The sequence below is a fragment of the Zalophus californianus genome, chromosome 6 (genome assembly GCF_009762305.2).
Source record: "Zalophus californianus isolate mZalCal1 chromosome 6, mZalCal1.pri.v2, whole genome shotgun sequence".
NCBI lineage: Eukaryota > Metazoa > Chordata > Mammalia > Carnivora > Otariidae > Zalophus > Zalophus californianus.
Genome location: NC_045600.1, coordinates 43,266,534 through 43,284,337, shown reverse-complemented (window position 1 = coordinate 43,284,337; position 17,804 = coordinate 43,266,534). Strand labels below are relative to the sequence as shown.

The window sequence follows — 17,804 nt, the reverse complement described above, 5'->3', positions numbered from 1 at the left end:
GGTGAAGGAGACAGCATTCTTTTCTACAAGCACTGCTGAAATATTCGAGGGTGCACAAAGTGTTTAGCATGTGGGAGGGCATCTTCTTGGGTGGATGATTGGGGTTTAAAAGCCACTTATCCTTGCTATCCTCTATAGATGGGATTCTTCAAGCATCAACAATGAAATGGCTCCCTAGGGAGCCAAGAATTTTTGGTGTTATCATTCAAGAAAGAGAATAGGAAGAGGTAGTAGAAAAAGGAATTTCTTCTTAAAAACCTACAAGTTGCAAGTTTGCTAGCAATAAGGAATCATCCAGAAAATATCTGATTACTTCTTTGATATGAGTCTTCCAAATATGGAGAAATGTCTACCCCCCACCCCCAAACAAGCAAATGAACAAACAAACAAAAAGGATATTCTGTGCTTCTCTGTTGCTTTTCCATGTACCTCACTAGAGTCTCGGTAAGACCAAGAGAAGTTTAGCAAGGACTAACGAGTTTCTATTCAGACTGATGGACCACAGATTTCCTTGTGGCCGTAAGGGGTGAAAAGGGCCTGGCTCCCAAGTTGGTCCCGTCATCACTGGCACAGCTCTCTGCTCCACTGGCCACAGCTGGTTTAGAGCCAGCCCTGAGTCCAGCTCGGAGTGGAATTTGAGAATGTGTTTTGTAGGCACAGTTACTGCACCTAGAAAGCTGAAAAAGAGCAGGTTTTCCAGCAGTCCATAGGTCAGGAAGGGTGCTGATGTGCCTCCCACTCACCCACATACTGAGGTCCCATGGGTTATCCCTTCTAAATCTAGATAGACTTGTTGTTTTATTTTGTTCATTCAACTTTGTGATTTATGCAAACTGGAAGCATCCTGACGTGGAAAATCACTGAAAATATAGCAACTACTACTGTTTTTGCTGAATGTATTATTTTGGTTTGTTCTGTATGGATCTGTAACTAGCCCCCAAATTTAAAGGACATTGCAGAATCGTAATAATCAGGCACACCAGCGAGAGGTTATTTCTGCTTTCGTGCTTGGAGAAGGGAAGATTCCTTACACTGAGTGGAAAAACAGATGAATTCAAATGCAAATCCCCTTGCCTCCATGAGGGATTAGAGAAGGTGTATATTATAACAATTTGAATACCCATTTAAATTTGACTGTATTTGTCTTCCCAGATTTTACTCCCATCTATCCTCGTTGTGTTTGCCAGACAGATAATAAAGAACTTGGTGAGCTTTAAAAGTAATTTCCCTTTTTATACCCTGAGCTGGCCTCATAGAAGTTTCACAGGTTTATGAGTAGAATGACTATACGTTTTGGTTTGCCCAGACAGTCCTGGTTTATGTTGTTGATGGATTAATGATTGTTAATTATTTTTAGTTCCCACTTTCACTCTCCTAAGTGTCCTATTTGGATGATAAATTATATGGTTTCTCTGCTTATGAGTGGGAGAAATGGGTAGGTGGAAGAAATACTACAGTTGGTACATCTCCCCTTTTAAATCATTTTGGTGACCGCTGTCATTTAAATAATACACACATATTTATGTACACACATACACATTTATTTCTTGAGTCATTAACTTTAGGCAGTATGTATTAATTCCAGGCTGTGTAAAATGAGACAAATGGAACATCGTCCACATAATAGCGTTTCCTCCACTTCCATCACCCTTGCTCCCTCCTAGCTTTGGCCAATCATTATATTACTTTCACATTGTCAAGATTTACATTTGTTAGTTGCAAGCATATTCTGTTGCGTAACTTCAATCAAGCTTTCTGCTTTGTCTGTAGGTAGATTCTAAAAGTTGACACACAGTGAAAAACATTTATAATATCATAATTACATAACTCTTATTCCCAGTAGAACCAAGTAGCATGAATGAACCTTTAGAGAAGGGTATCCATCCTATGCCATAATCAGGACAATGTTTCAACTCAAGTGAATTGGGGGGGGGGATGCAAGGGCGGGAGAGGGAGAGGGAGAGAAGCAGATTCCCCACTGAGCACAGAGCCTGACGCAGGGCTTGATCTCAGGACCCTGAGATCATGACCTGAGCCAAAATCAAGTGTTGGATGCTTAACCAACTGAGTCACAAAGACGCCCCTAAAATATTTATTTTAATACTGATTTAGAAATATCTTTGAGTATTTGTGAAAATGTACATGTAGAATAATAGTCCTAAAAGTGTACCAAATGGTGTTCAGTCTTAAGTTGAGAATCACTGGCTTAGCTGGAGGGAGGAATTGTGGCTGACTCAATTATTAGCAATGGGGTTATTGGTCTTTTACTCACTGATTCATAAGAGGTCGTTTGATCTATCATATATGTTGCAAATATTCCATGTTGCTATTTGACTTTTGACTTTATTCACATTCTTTTGTCCATCAGAAAATGCTAATTTTTATTGAGATAGATTTATCAGTTTTTTCTTTATGTGTTTGGTGTTTTATGTTATAGTTATAAAGGCCATTTTAACCCTATCATTTGTTTCAAGATGATTTTTTTTTTAAAAAAGCATCCATGCTTTCTTCTAGTATATTTATGATTTATTTTAAAAATATTTAATGTTTTACCCATTTGGAATTGGAATAAAGTATAAAAATCTAGTCTGTTTTCTTCCAGATGGTTGGCCAACTGTCCCACCATCATATAATGATTAATATATCTTAGCATCTTCTATGAGAAAGTCACTTCTATTGTGTATTAAACTCCCATATGTGTTTGGTTCTATATACCCTTTATTCTGTTTCATTGATGTTTCTGTCAGTTCATTCATCAAACTCTTATTGTTGTAGCTTTACAATCAATTTAAAACATGGTAAAGTCCTTGTTCTGTTTGCTTTTATTTGGGGATTTTCATGGCTTGTTTCTTACATTTATTTTTTTAATAGGTGACGTTAGTTTAAAAGATCGAGTTCCAACAAATATTTGTTGTTTTTTAGTTTTATAGCATGAAACTTACACATTTCATTAGGGGCCTATTCCCTATATGGTTAAAGATGCCCTCTTTTTTGGCTTCCCTCTACTTCTTGATATTCCTCTGTGTCTCCTTTACTCTTGTTTGATGGTCCCCAGAGTTGGGTTATTGGCTAGGAGGACTATAAAATTTATTGTTTAAACTGGGACACTTTTGAAATTAAACAAGTTGCTATGGATAATTATGCTAGGACAACAGGTATAAACCAGGACTGTCCTGGGCAATCTGGGATATATGGTCTTCCTAGTCATTGGTCCCTTTCCAATTTATAATTTTTTCCCTTTTGTGATCTTACATATTGCCATTATATCAACTACAGTCCACATGTTAGTGATTCCCAAATTTGCATCCAACTTCTCTCTTGAATTCTTGATCCATATTTCCAGCCCTATGCCAGACATCTCATCCACATGCCCCACAGTCATCTCAAACTCAAGTTGGATTCAGCTTCCCTTTATAACTGGGTCCTCCTTGCTTGTTACCCAGTGAAGTCAGCCATCTAGTCTTTTGAGCTATAATCTGGAACTCATCCCTCTCCCATATTGCCCCCAATGGTTTCCAGATCTTTTCAATTCTATTACTGAAATAGTTTCTAAATCCAATCCCACTTCTTATTGACACTGTCTTTTCTTTATTAGGGTCCTTGCGAGTCTCTTTTCTGGATTATTACAGTGGCTTCCTTTCTGGTCATCCTGCCTCAAGGCTTTCCTTACTTCAGTCCAGCCTCCAGTCTCTTTTAAAAGAGTGAAAACGTAAACCTCATCTTGTTATTCATCTGCTGAAAGACTTGTGCTGGCACCACCTTGCCAAACTCTTACCATGCTATGCAAGGCTGTCACAGCCTGGTTCTGTCCTCCTGTTTAAGTTCTCACCTCTCCTGATACAAATGCCCCTAGTTAGCCTGAAAGTCATTCCATCTCCCGCATATACCATGACCCTTCCCCAAATCTAACTCTGCACAGACTGAGCTCACTAAAATGCCCTTTCTGCTCTCTCTCTCTGTTTTTTTTTTTTCCCCCAAAACCAGCCACCTCAGACACTGAGGTCAAGCCTTGCCTCCTTTGTAAAGCCTTCCCTGATTCACCCTTTGCAGTGCTCCTGCAGCTCCCCCTTCCACTGTTTACCAACTCATCACCCAGTGATTGCCTCTCTGTGTACATGTCTCCCTCACTCTCTCTACTGGTCACTATTTTTTTTTTATTTAAAAAATTTTTTTATTTTATTATGTTAATCACCATACATTACATCATTAGTTTTGGACGTAGTGTTCCATGATTCATTGTTTGTGTATAGCACCCAGTGCTCCATGCAGTACATGCCCTCTTTAATACCCATCACCAGGCTAACCCATCCCCCCACCCCCTCCCCTCTAGAACCCTCAGTTTGTTTCTCAGAGTCCATAGTCTCTCATGGTTCGTCTCCCCCTCCAATTTCCCTACTGGTCACTTCTTAAGGGCATGGACTTATTTCCCCAGAGCCTGGTACTTAGCAGATGTTCAATGAATTTTTGTTGGCTAAACCCATGAAAGATACTGTGAGGGGTGGTTTGTGACTACTTGTGGTTACTTGCAAATTCCATCTGGAATGCAGCCCAGGGCAAGCTTGCTTATTTTTAATACTATAAATTACAACAATAAATTCAAATTATTAATAGTAATTAATAATTATAATTAAAACTATAATTAAAAATAATAGTAGAAGTTATGGAGGTCTTGCTTTATTTAGGTATTATTATAGGCCCTTCAAGAGGCATTTTCTCCTTTAATCTTAAAAATAGCCTATCAAGATAGGTTTTTCTCTAGCCGTTCTATGATTAAGGAAGCTAAGGTTGAAAGCAGTTGAGTAGCTTTTCTGAAGAGCAGTAGCTAGTAGATAGGATTACAACCAGTTGTATTTAACTTCAGAATTCACAGTCTTTTCTAAGTTCATTTAGAGGCAACTTTTCCCTCCTAATGATTTTTTTGGGATCACATTTCTTCCTCACCATCCCTGACTTCCCTTGTTCTCTCTCCTCCTTATCTCTTTCTCTAGAGGCTGGTTCTGAGCAGCCCACCATGAGGGCCTACCCTCTCTGATTCATGGCCCCCATCCCCCCACCCTGGGTAGTCCCCAGCACCCTCAAGCCATTAAAGAGTCACCTGTTAACTGACGCCCAAGGTGAGAGTGAACTAATCTGAGCACGAAATCTGTGTACCAATGGAAAGGTCTAGACAAGGCTCTCAGGTCTCCTGCTTTCCTCCCAAAGCACACAGAGGCATTTAACAGTGGCCTCCTGGGGACACCATTTTGTTTGTTGTTAGCACAGAGAGGGTGAGATGAATGATGGGAGTTTGGGGGAAGGGTTTATGGTTATAAGAGAGCTGCTGCTCAGAGAGATATTTGGGACTGTAGGAGGCTCAGGCAGTGTCAGAGGCTACCTGCTCTGGGCGGAGCAGGTTCAGTTTATAATCCTATTTAAATTTTATTCCAAACACTAATACATGCTAACTGTAGGAAACTTAAAAAATAAGGCGACCGTAAGGAAAAAAATACCACTTTCAATCCTTTTGTGGTGTATGTATCTTAAAACATTTTTCTTGTTTTTTTTAAAGATTTTTATTTATTTATTTGACACAGAGAGAGAGACAGTGAGAAAGGGAATGCAAGCGAGGGGGTGGGGTGGGAGAGGGAGGGAGAAGCAGGTCTCCTGCTGAGCAGGGAGCCTGACACGGGGCTCTAGATCCCAGGACTCCGGGACCACAACCTGAGCCGAAGGTAGACGCCTAATGACTGAGCCACCCAGGCGCCCCAAAACATTTTTCTATGCATACACCTCTCCCCTGCCCACTTTTCCTTTTATAGAAATAAGATCATACTCTGTATAAGTTATGTTATATATATTTCATGTTATTGAACCATCTCCCTCCACACCATTTTGCACACGTTCATAGTGGTCGTGTGAACAGTTGTCCGACGTTGTTTTGGTGTGGTGTCCCATGGTTTAGAAACGAATGGGCGAGATGGGGGTGAGGAGGCAGATGGTGGCACCCGGGTTTAAATGGCTGACCTGAGACCACCTCACCAACCTGTGACCTCTGGCTCAGACACTGTAAGTTAGGACCGGAAGGAACTTCAGCAGTGACTTCACTGGCCACCTCCTTTTACATTTGGGGGCACTGAACCAAAAAGGGGAGGTTCTTTTTTGTTTGTTTGTTTTTAAAGATTTATTTATTTTAGAGTGAGAAAGTGAGAATATGAGCAGGGGGAGGGGCAGAGGGAAAGGAAGAGAGAGAATCCCAAGCAGCCTCCATGCCCAGCACAGAGCCCAATGCAGGGCTCGACCTCATGACCCTGAGATTGTGACCTGAGCCACGATCAAGAGTTGGACGCTCAACTGACTGAGCCACCCAGGCGCCTCTGTTTTTGTTTTTGTTTTTTGTTTCTTTCAAGAAGTGCAGGTTTCTGCCCAAGGTCACTGAGGTTGACACTGGCAGGTCAAGCCCGGAACCCAGGTTCCTGGTTCTTTGTCCAGAGCTTTTTCTACTCTTCCACTAAATAGTCTCACATTCTTAGAAGAATGTGATGAATTTGGAAAAATTTTACTTACCATGCTTATGTAGAGGTTGGAAAGTGAGAACTTTGGGGGAAGACAAAAGCAGAAATTATCTAGACAAGAGAAGAACAAAGTATGAGTGATCATGATCATCATTAAGAGTTTGAAGTAATAACATAAAGTGAGCATGACCTGTTAGGCATTCTAAAGGAAGAACTGGATCAAAGGATATATTTGCTTATTGTTGGCAAATGGTTGTTTTTTTTTTTTTAAGATTTTATTTATTTATTTGACACAGAGAGAGAGAGAGAGAGCACAAGTAGGCAGAGCGGCAGGCAGAGGGAGAGGGAGAAGCAGGCCCTCCTCTGAGCAGGGAGCCCGATGAGGGGCTCGATCCCAGGACCCCGGGATCACGACCTGAGCCGAAGGCAGACGCTTAATGACTGAGCCACCCAGGAACCCTGGCAAATGGGTTTTAAAAGGTTATAGCTGACAGTCACTATAGCTAACCATGTGTGAGGTCAGTGGATTTAAAGATCTTCAAGATAAGTAATAGTCTCCCTATTTTTGGAAGGTTAATAGAGGCCTAGAGACATCCAATAACTTCCCCAAGATCACAGAGCTGATTGGCCACTTCTAGGGGTAACTGGGTGCTCTTGCTCAGAAGCCCATCAGAGATATAGAACTATCTGCCTGGGGAAGGAAGGAGGAAGCATCGATCTGTTGACTTATTTCCCTGTGGTCAGGTGGTGCTCCATGGGTATTACTTCTCCTGTACTTCTGATTGTTCCTGTGTGGGCCCGTGCTTCTGGCCAGACAAACCCCAGGGGAGGCTGTGAGGAGATTGTGTAGAGGTGCTCCTGTCAGGCAGTACCTGTGTGAGCCATCCAGAGCCTGTGCAGAACGGGTGGCAGCAGCTGTGGATGGATAAGAGGTGAGGAGGAGGAACTCTGGAGTTAGGTCCAATGCCTATGCTATGTATTCAGACTAGAACTCAAGCCTGCACAGGTAGAACATGCTGTGCAGCTGAGACTTCTTTTATTTGTGAAGGCCTTTCTGAAATATGGAACCTCAAAACTTAGACTCTTTCCCTAATGGCCCAGGGAGCAGGTTGCCATGACTGTCCCTATTTGGATCAGGAGGCATCTCTAGACAATCACTGTGGCCAGGGAAGCATGGTCTATAAAATGACAGATGCTGATGTTTAATCATATCTAGAGTTTAATGAAAGGTACTAAAGGTTCTGGGAAGTCAGACAGTAGATGTCCATTAAGACAGCAACTAATAATGCATTTATCAAAACTTCTTTGACCCAAAGTTCAAAGTGCTTTAATTTTTATTTAAATCCTGGTCTTTGCAGGAACTCATTGAGGTAGTTAGGTAAAAAATATTTCATACAGGCAATAAGGAAAAACAGCATCTCTTTGGAAGAAAGCCTCTAAAGCATTTGCATGGTTTCTCTTGTTTCTCCCCTCCATAAAGTGCACAGAAAGAATACCTTGAATATTGCATCCAGAAGGCTGGGCAGAGTTGGTTCTGTTCGAACCAAACTGGAATGGAATTTCAGAGACAGACTTAAGAATAACTTCTAATGGCTATATCCCACAACAGCTTTCCAAGGTAGAGTCAATTCAGCATTCCAAGTGGGTAAAAAGTTGGCTGAAACAGGAAGGGATTATTTCCCTGAATGGTTTTGGACAGTTTAACCGAAGGATGTGGGCCCCTGTCCATGAATTAAGTGTCAGAGTGTACCTGTCTGCATGTCTGAGACTTCTATCCGCACTACCTTTCTGTCCCTGGTACTCACAGCTTCTTTGGGTGAGTCCAGGGGCAGACTCAAAATCTTCTTGCCTGGTTTTAATTGGACTTTAATCTTATCCTTTGTTCTGGTGGATTTTTCTGAAGAAACCAAGAGAAGCGGGTGGCTTCATGCAGTGTAGTTGCCTTTGTTACGATGAAAGGCTGCAATTAAAACAAATTTGCAAACCTAGTTTTAAACTCAGGTCTACCTTTCCTAACCCCATGCCAAGTCCTTTGTAAAAAAAGAAGAAAAAGAAGAAGATTTTCTCTTTTTTTCTTTCTTTCTTTCTTTCTTTTTTTTTTTTTTTAGTAAAATCGGTTAAGGAGCGACAGCTACACTCACATTTGTATTTTGGATAGAGTCATGTCATTTTCTCAAGTAAAAAGTACATTTGCTTTCAAGTTTGTTTTCTTGTTTTTGTTTTTGTTTTTTTTCCCCCTGGTGCTAGAGCTCTCAGACTTCTGACTTAGATAAGTTCTTGATATTTCACCTAGTTGAACTGTGTGTTGGGGGCTAGATTTTCCTTTCCCCTCATCTCAGCATTTGCCTCTTAACTCCTTATTTTGCATCTTCATCTCCCTGGGTTTTTCTTTCTCCATTTAGTCCTTTCTCCAGAAATCTCCCTATAGAGCAGAAAGGAAAAGAGGTATTCTTGATTTGACTTTGGTGGTGGGTGTGAAGGCAAAGGACAGAAGGTCCCCCCTCCCAATAAAGAAATATTAAGGAAGGGGGTGGTGATGAGAAATCCTGAAAGACTTGGGGTCATTTTTTGGCATTTTTCCCTAGAAGAGAATGAGAATCAATGTGTTGGAGCCAGCTCCAAATCCAAGTTCAGTGATCTCATTTTTGTAGCTAGAGATTAGCCATGAGGAAAGTACGTACACCACGGAGACTGACTCACATCACAGATCTTCCTGGAGAGCTGGTTGCTCACCCTTTCCCATGAATCATAGGTGTTACCACCAAGTGCCTGCATCATTACACTGGGAGGCCTGGAATATAATGTCTCTGTAATAGATTTTCTGTAGAACACCCATTTGCTCCACTCCCCTTCCCCATATCAGATTCCACTGGGTGAGTTGTCAGAGACTCTGTATCAGATGCTAAGGGAACGTGGGTCTGATCCAACCTGTTCTGTCTGCCTGGAACTCTTCCCCCAGAGAGCAGCATGGCTCACATTCCTTCTTGTCCTCCAGTCTGAGTTGAAAACTCCCCATCTCAATGAGGCCTTTTCTGACTGCCCACGTATCCCTGTGACCTGCTCACGCCGCTGCCACTGTACTTCCTGTCCCACTCCATGCTTTACTTTCATTTGCCATGTCCCTTATCATCGTCTAACATACTCCACACTTTGCTTATTGATCATGTTTATTGTGTGTCTCCCCTTCTGCAATGTGAGCTCCTCCACCTTAGAAATCTTTGTTTTGTTCCCTGGTGTATCCCAAGCACCTAGCATAGTGTCTGGCACATAGCAAGTGCTGAATAAATATTTGTTGAGTGAATCAAATGAACAAGCAATCCTTTGCTTGGTGGAAGGTATAAGAAGGCAACGACTCTCTGGCCCATGGGTCCTTGCCCCACTCTGAAGGAGGCCTCCCTTGGGAGTCCCCTGGAGGGTGCAGACCAGAAGGCCTCACAGCTGAAAGGGGTTGCCTGAAGGATGAAAGTGGAGACCGGTTACTGTCTGCTGCTGGCTCTGTCCCTGTATAGTTACCATCTTGATGTATTTGCGAAAGGCTTTTCAGCAAGAAATAAACGCAGGATAATGCAGCCAGGTGGGGGAAGAAGGGAAAAGGACAGACTCCCAAGCTGGACGGACATCAGCCTCTCAATCTGCTCACCTGGCTCGGTTGGACAGATCTCCTCTGGGCAGTGGTGCTGTTATAGTATGTTTATGTGATCCCTCAGCCCAAGGACAGACCGACCACTAACCAGTGGGCTTGAGGACACCTTGGGGCTGAGTTTTTCTCTCCTCTTTCTGGACAAAAGGAATAGAGCAGTGCAATTCCTTTTCTTTCTTTTCTTTTCTTTTCTTTTTTTTTTTCTTCTTTGCTTTGGACAGAAGGTACGGAATGGCAACTCCAGTCTTCTTTTTTTTTTAATTTTTTATTGTTATGTTAATCATCATACATTACATCATTAGTTTTTGATGTAGTGTTCCATGATTCGTTTGTGTATAACACCCAGTGCTCCATGCAGAACGTGCCCTCTTTAATACCCATCACCAGGCTAACCCATCCCCCCACCCCCCTCCCCTCTAGAACACTCAGTTTGTTTTTCAGTCCATCGTCTCTTATGGTTCGTCTCCCCCTCTGACTTACTCCCCTTCATTCTTCCCCTCCTGCTATCTTCTTCTTTTTCTTTTTTCTTAACATATGTTGCATTATTTGTTTCAGAAGTACAGATCTGTGATTCAACAGTCTTGCACAGTTCACAGCGCTCACCATAGCACATACCCTCCCCGATGTCTATCACCCAGCCACCCCATCCCTCCCACCCCCCACCACTCCAGCAACTCTCAGTTTGTTTCCTGAGATTAAGAATTCCTCATATCAGTGAGGTCATATGATACATGTCTTTCTCTGATTGACTTATTTCACTCAGCATAACACCCTCCAGTTCCATCCACGTCGTTGCAAATGGCAAGATCTCATTCCTTTTGATGGCTGCATAATATTCCATCGTGTGTATATACCACCTCTTCTTTATCCATTCATCTGTCGATGGACATCTTGGCTCTTTCCACACTTTGGCTACTGTGGACATTGCTGCTATAAACATTGGGGTGCACGTACCCCTTTGGATCCCTACATTTGTATCTTTGGGGTAAATACCCAGTAGTGGTATATACGATCCAATAGCTGGATTGTATGGTAGCTCTATTTTCAACTGTTTGAGGAACCTCCATACTGTTTTCCAGAGGGCAACTCCAGTCTTCTAATCTGCAAAATAATGATATATTTTGTTTTATTTCATGAGATTTTCACTAGGCTCAAATGGGAAAATAAACAGTAAAGTCATACTTTAAAAGTACAAAGAAGTTTGCCAAAGTAAAATGCATTGTATCGAGTGTAATAAATTCCTTATAAAAACCAACCACATTATCTAAATTTGAATTCATTTTTCCTTCCAGGAATTATCTTCATAGGGAAGGAAGGAGGGAGGGAAGAATGATGTGGAAAGAATGGAAGAAAGAGAATAATAAGGAACAGAATAGGCTGCCCCAGACAGAGTCTGCCCTTGTTAGTGTACAACGTTAATGCATTTCCATTCTTAAAATGAGGGTTGAAACTGCCCCTCAGGCTTGGCTAATGGCGTGGTTATGCCACAAAAAAGGCATTGTTCTCTGTGAATAAAATGCTACTCTTTTAAAGACCAGGGATTCTTACAGCACCAGGAAAGATCAGTTATTAATTGATATCTGGAAAATGAGATTCACCTCATGGGGGAAATGATTGATTTCCAAAGAGCTGCATCTGCAATTGCAGATAAAACTAATGATTGCATAGCATTATGTATAGTGGTCCCTCCTGTTCGTGGCTTACTTTCTGTGGTCTCAGTTACCTATGGTCAGTTGTGGTCTAGAAACAGATGATCCTCCTTCTGACAGATCTTCAGGTCAGTAGTAGCCTAATGCTACATCACAATGCCTATGTCATTCACCTTACTACATCTCATCATGGAGGCATTTTATCATCTCACAACATCACAAGGAGAAGGGTGAGTATGTACAATAAGATTTTTTGAGAGCCACATTCACATGACTTTTATTACAGTATATTGTTATAATTGTTCTATCTTATTATTGTTAATCTTGTACTGTGCCTAATTTATAAATTAAACTCTATCATAGGTATTATATATAGGAAAAAAGGGTTCAATAATATCCACTGTTTCAGCCATCCATTAGGGGTCTTGGAATATATCGCCCCCATGGATAGTAGGGGGCTACTGTATCTATGAAACAGCTCTGACACAAGATGCCCTGTTGTAGTATGGTTTTATAGAGAAAACTATAAAATAAGATGCCAAGGGGAATTATTTTTTTTTTTAAAGATTTTTTTTTATTTATTTATTGAGAGAGAGAGAGAATGGTAGAGAGAGAGCATGAGAGGGAAGAAGGTCAGAGGGAGAAGCAGACTCCCCGCTGAGCAGGGAGCCCGATGCGGGACTCGATCCTGGGACTCCAGGATCATGACCTGAGCTGAAGGCAGTCGCTTAACCAACTGAGCCACCCAGGCGCCCGCCAAGGGGAATTAACATCCATCCATCTATCCATCCATCCATCCATCCATCCATCCATCCATAATGGTTAAGAGGAGGAACTCTGAATCCTGGATGTGAATTTCACCTCTACTACTTAATAGCTGTATTATCTTAAACATGTTCCTTAACCTCTTCATGAAGTTTCTTCATCTATAAAATTGGAATAATATTAGTTCCTACCTTACAGCGTTGGTCTGAGAATTCAGTGATTAATATATATAAGGCTCTCAAATAGAACCTGGCAGATAATAAGGATTCTGTGTGTTAGCTATTATTCATTTAACCAATGTTTATAGAACCCCTAGTATGTACTGGGCACACTTTTCCCTGTCATTGAATATTCATCTGCAAGAACAGTGTCAATGGTTGCATATATTCCCTGAACTATATATAGATATATCTTTTTACAGTCATTCTTAAATTTTAACCTGTGTCAGAATCACCTGAAGGGCTTTTTAAAGCAGATGACTGGACCTACCTCTAGAGTTTCTAATTGAGGAGGCCTGAGGCACATCCTAAGAATCTGCATTTGTAACAAGTTCCCAGGGGCTGCTGATGCTGCCCATTGGGAACCACACTTTAAAGGCCACTGCCTTAGTATATTTAACTAATTTAGTTAAACTTTCGAATATTTAGATAGTTTCAGGAAGCCTCTGGGCAACCAGAATTCCTACCAGTCACTGAGAGGTAAGTGGGAGTTAGTTTATCACATAAATGAGGAAAGTGATTTAGACAATGTCTGAGATCCCTATGTCAGATACTTAGTAAGCATTGCTTCCGATCCTCTTAGCCTTACCTGTGTCATATTCTGGCTACTGCCGTGGGGACCAGTTGAGTGAGAGCTCAGACCAGCTTCATGCATGTGCAGTGAGCTGTGCCTCACCTCAGGCACGCCTCTTGCATCTCTTAACACTCACCCTAGGGCTTGGCTTGGGGCTCCTCAGATGTTTACTAGCCTTTCAGGTTGTACCACCCAGGGTAGTTTATGTTCTCCTCCCTCCCGCCTTTCAGCTTGATAGACTCCATGATGCACCCTATACCCTTCTCCCAAGTGGTCCCTGGGACCACACTTTCCAGTCAACTGCTGGCTCTTAAGGCTTTGTCTCAGGCTCTGCTTTGTGAGGAACCTGCGTTGGGCAGTCGTTTTCAGTGTAAAGTTTAAGTTTTCTGACTGCTTTCCCCCATGATTGCTTAGTGGGAGAAAGGTAGAAAGCAAGAAGAGTTCTAAAATTGGGATGGGTGGATAAGGTGTTAGGAAGTCTGAGAACTCTCTCAAATTGGATGCAAAATTGTGTGCATGCTTGCATTTTTTTTTTTCCTGAGAGAAGTCCATTGCATTCAACAGATTGTTGAAGTAAACAATCAGTAACATGCTGTCGTCTTCTTCTTCTTTTTTTTTTTTTTTTAACATATAATCGGAGGGGGAGATGAACCATGAGAGACGATGGACTCTGAAAAACAAACTGAAGGTTCTAGAGGGGAGGGGGGTGGGGGGATGGGTTAGCCTGGTGATGGGTATTAAGGAGGGCACGTTCTGCGTGGAGCACTGGGTATTGTATGCAAACAATGAATCATGGAACACTATACCATAAACTAATGATGTAATGTATGGTGATTAACATAACATAAAAAAAACCAATCAGTAACATGGAGAGAAGAAGGAGAAGGAAGGAAAGGAGAAATCTGGGTTCTAAGGTAGTGTTTCAGAGAGTAAGTAGAGATGGGACACCTTGGCGTAGATGCTGGTGGTGGCACCAGGGAGAGGGAAGAGTGGAAAAAAAAAAAGAAGTAGGAGTAGGTGGAAAACACATTTCTTTGATTTTGCCACAGGACCTAGCTGGGGAGCCTCTGGCTTTCACCGCAGGCTTTTTACCCACTGTTCAGATAGCCGATGCTGACAAGTGGGATCTGAAGGAGATCAGGAAACAGAGGCTCAGTTGCAGAGACAAGTGGGATCTCCTGGTTTGTCAAAGAAGGGGATTGATGTTAAGGATTTCTAAAGCACTTTTAACAAGAAAATACTTGCCTCCTCTAGTTCATGTCCTTGTGGTTTGATTTCTGGTGACTTTTCTCTTGGGAAGATGGAGCAGTTTTGGTTCTGCTACAAGTGGAGGAATCCCAGCCCAGTCCTTGGCGAGGGCACTACCTGTCTAGCCCTCACCACCTGAAGTGTCACACTGGAATGAAAATTATATTAATTGAATTTTGGGGCAGTGTGCCTTTGGAGCAAGCAACTAGAGAGTCAAAATCTAATCTACATAGTGATAAGAGTTGAAAAATGATGCTTTCTAATGAACAAAATGCCTGCAACTGGTCTGGCTTAATATTAGCATAAAAGTGTCATCACATTGGCATACAGTTAGAACGCTGGGTAAATTTGCCTCTAAAAGTTCGCTGAAGCAGAGGTCTTTCTCCATTTTTGGTTTCTATCTACTTTATAGGTATTTTGGCAGGTCTGAAAGCAGAACCAGAATCTGATTAAAGACCAGTGTTTGACCTTATTCTATTGGTTAGTTATATTTGTTTGATTGGTGAGAGCCCTGGAGAGTGAGAAGGGAAATCCAAAACTGGTCTGCAACATAGCAACTCATGGTGACATTGGCTGGAAGATCCTAGCTTAGGCAGGACTCAGTTTCTCCCCTCCTACCCCCTTAAAACGTGGGGTCCCAACAGCTCTAGGCTGACCAGACTTCTGCAAGCTTCACAGGACTGTTTAGAAATGAAAGGTTTATTTTCATAGTGCTGCCCACCTGCTTTGATTGACTTCTGCCCACCACCAGTATTGATAGGTTCTTTTAGCCTCAGGTCTCTTTGGCCTTCCCAATTTTTCCCTCCATCTTCTGTTAAGATAGTGAGGTCATGATCAGATGTGCATGTATGTGTGTGTGTATGTGTGTAAGATTACTGTGAATTTGTACATGCATATTCGTAGCAGCACTATTCACACTAGCCCAAAGTGGAAACCACCCAAATGTCCATCAACAGATGAATGGATAAACAAATATGGTATATCCACATAATGGAGTATTACTGAGCCATAAACCGGAATGAAATGCTGACATGCTACAACATGTATGAATCATGAAAACATTATGCTAAGTGAAAGAAGCCAGACACAAAAAGACAAACACTTCATGATTCTATTTATATGAAGTATCCAGAATAGGTAAATCCATAGAGATAGAAGGCAGATTGGTGGTCACTAGGAGTCAGGGAGGGAAAGGGGATGGGAAGTAATTACTTAATGGGTATGGACTTTCCTTTCAGGCTGAGGAAGGGTTCTGGAATTTGATAGAGGTGGTACATACCCAACATTGTGAATTAAATGCCAATGTATTGTAAACTTTAAAATGGTTAATTTTATGTTCTGTGAATTTTACCTCAGTAACAATGAAAACCAGATTTCTCTGGATGTCATGAAGCTGGGTTAGAAGAGCAGGCTTCAGAACTACCATAATCGTCCAGGTGAGAAATTCTGATAGCTTGGACCAAGGTGGTGCTTATGAAGGTAGAAGGAGCTGATGGATCCAAGAGATATTTAGAGGTAATTGTGAAAAACTAATGACCAACTGTCACATCATAGGAGCCCCTCTTGTTGGTGTCACAATAAAGGGAAACGGAAATGAAAGGAATTCTTCTCCGGGGGGTTCTAGCTAAGTTTCTTACATTAGACACTTAGAACTCCTTGATTTTATAGGTGCAAATACAGTAAAATATTTCATATTGGCAGCTACTGTGCAGCTATGACATAGAGAATTTTAGGTTTTGTAGGAGAAAATACTTGGGACCTTGCATATTGGTCACTTTTCTAGCATCTTACTGTGTCTGAGAAGCCTTTCTGGAAGTGAGGAGCAGATCTGCAGAGACACCATCCAGCCCTGGATGGTCACATCACACCCACAAGGAGGCTTTCAGCGTACGCTTTGATGTGCGGTTGGTATAGAGGAGTCAATAAGCTTATTGAAACCAGAGGGAAAATTCTATGACATGTTTTCCCTGAGCACCCGCAAGAAAGGTCAAATTAAAGGAAATGGTTCAAACTGACCATATGTAATTAGACAAGGGGAATTCTCTGCCTCTCTCATCCCCATATTAAGCCTCTCCAAGATTAGCTTTGGGGATATATATTTAGTTTCCACAATAGTAGATACTTGTCTTAAGTATCTTCTGTTATTATTGTAAAAATAGATTAATGGGGCATTGACTGGCCATGGAACAGTCTAGCAGAGCCCATTAATCTGAATGCATCGAATCTGAAATTGTTCAGAAGTCATGTTTCCTTTCCCTATCTTATCATCTTTCTCTGTAACAAAGATTATTATTTAAAAAAAATTTCCAAAGCAAGGAAGGTCCCAGTGGTTATTTTTATCATGAATTAATCTCCTTCCTGGGAGATTGAAGGCCCTCTGGGTGGGTCTGTTGCTAATACCATCCTGCGTGTACAATTATCTTCTAATAAGCATAGTCTCCCGTCATTGTTGCTTAATAGCTTAATTATATTACCTAGGACAAAAGCTGGCCCAGGCCTAGTTAAAGACAGTTCAGACAGTAAACCCGAGCTAGCCACCAGGAGCAGGACAACACTTATGGGACTGGGATGTTAAGTGGACATGTGTCTTGAGCCCTTTGCGTCTCTTTTGCTTGTAAAGCACTCTGGTCTTGGCCCAAGGACTGGCATTCCCAAGGGCACTGGCATCTGCCTCGGATAGACTGAAACGTAAATGGTGGGATGCTCCTAACTTCTGCCCTTACATGTATGTTAGTGATATAAGGTGTGGTAATGGTCACACAGTAGAATGAACCAGAAAAACCAGCAGTGAAACTTAAATACATTTAAGAAAAAAAATGATAGGAGAGGGATTTTCAAAGTACAACTTTGAAAATTTTGGAGAAAGTATATTTTTTCTTTCTTTGAGTTTTTTAAATTACCAAAGTCATGCATAAATAAATTATAATTATAAAAATTTTACTTACCACAGATGTAGCTAATTATTTGTATCCACTACCTACATAGAGGTCATCCTTTACTCCCCCAACCCCTATGCCATCCCAATAACTTCACTAAGAATAGAATTCCTGAACAAAAATGCAATTGTTTATACCTTACTTAACATGCATTGAAGCAATTTGGGCCAGGTTTGAACTTACCACAAGCTGAATATTTTTTTCAAAAACTTCATATTATTCCACTGTAAAGAACCCCTAGCTTAATGTTGGCATAGAATTGTATAAAACCTTGAAGCTTTCA

At 41.4% G+C, this 17,804-nt stretch overlaps 1 protein-coding gene across 4 annotated transcripts in view; it reads left to right on the top strand.

Moving 5' to 3' along the window:
• Positions 1 to 17,804, top strand: part of PELI2 (pellino E3 ubiquitin protein ligase family member 2) — a 556,167-nt gene that overhangs the window by 84,215 nt on the left and 454,148 nt on the right. Inside the window, exon 1 of one of the 4 annotated variants that reach the window (XM_027571666.2) lies at positions 15,941 to 16,021. The exons of 2 other annotated variants lie outside the window; for them this stretch is intronic. The gene's annotated coding sequence lies outside the window, so the exon portion shown is untranslated. Of the gene's footprint in view, positions 1 to 15,940; positions 16,101 to 17,804 lie in introns of those variants that run through there. One more of the 4 variants, XM_027571667.2, reaches the window with a different exon arrangement.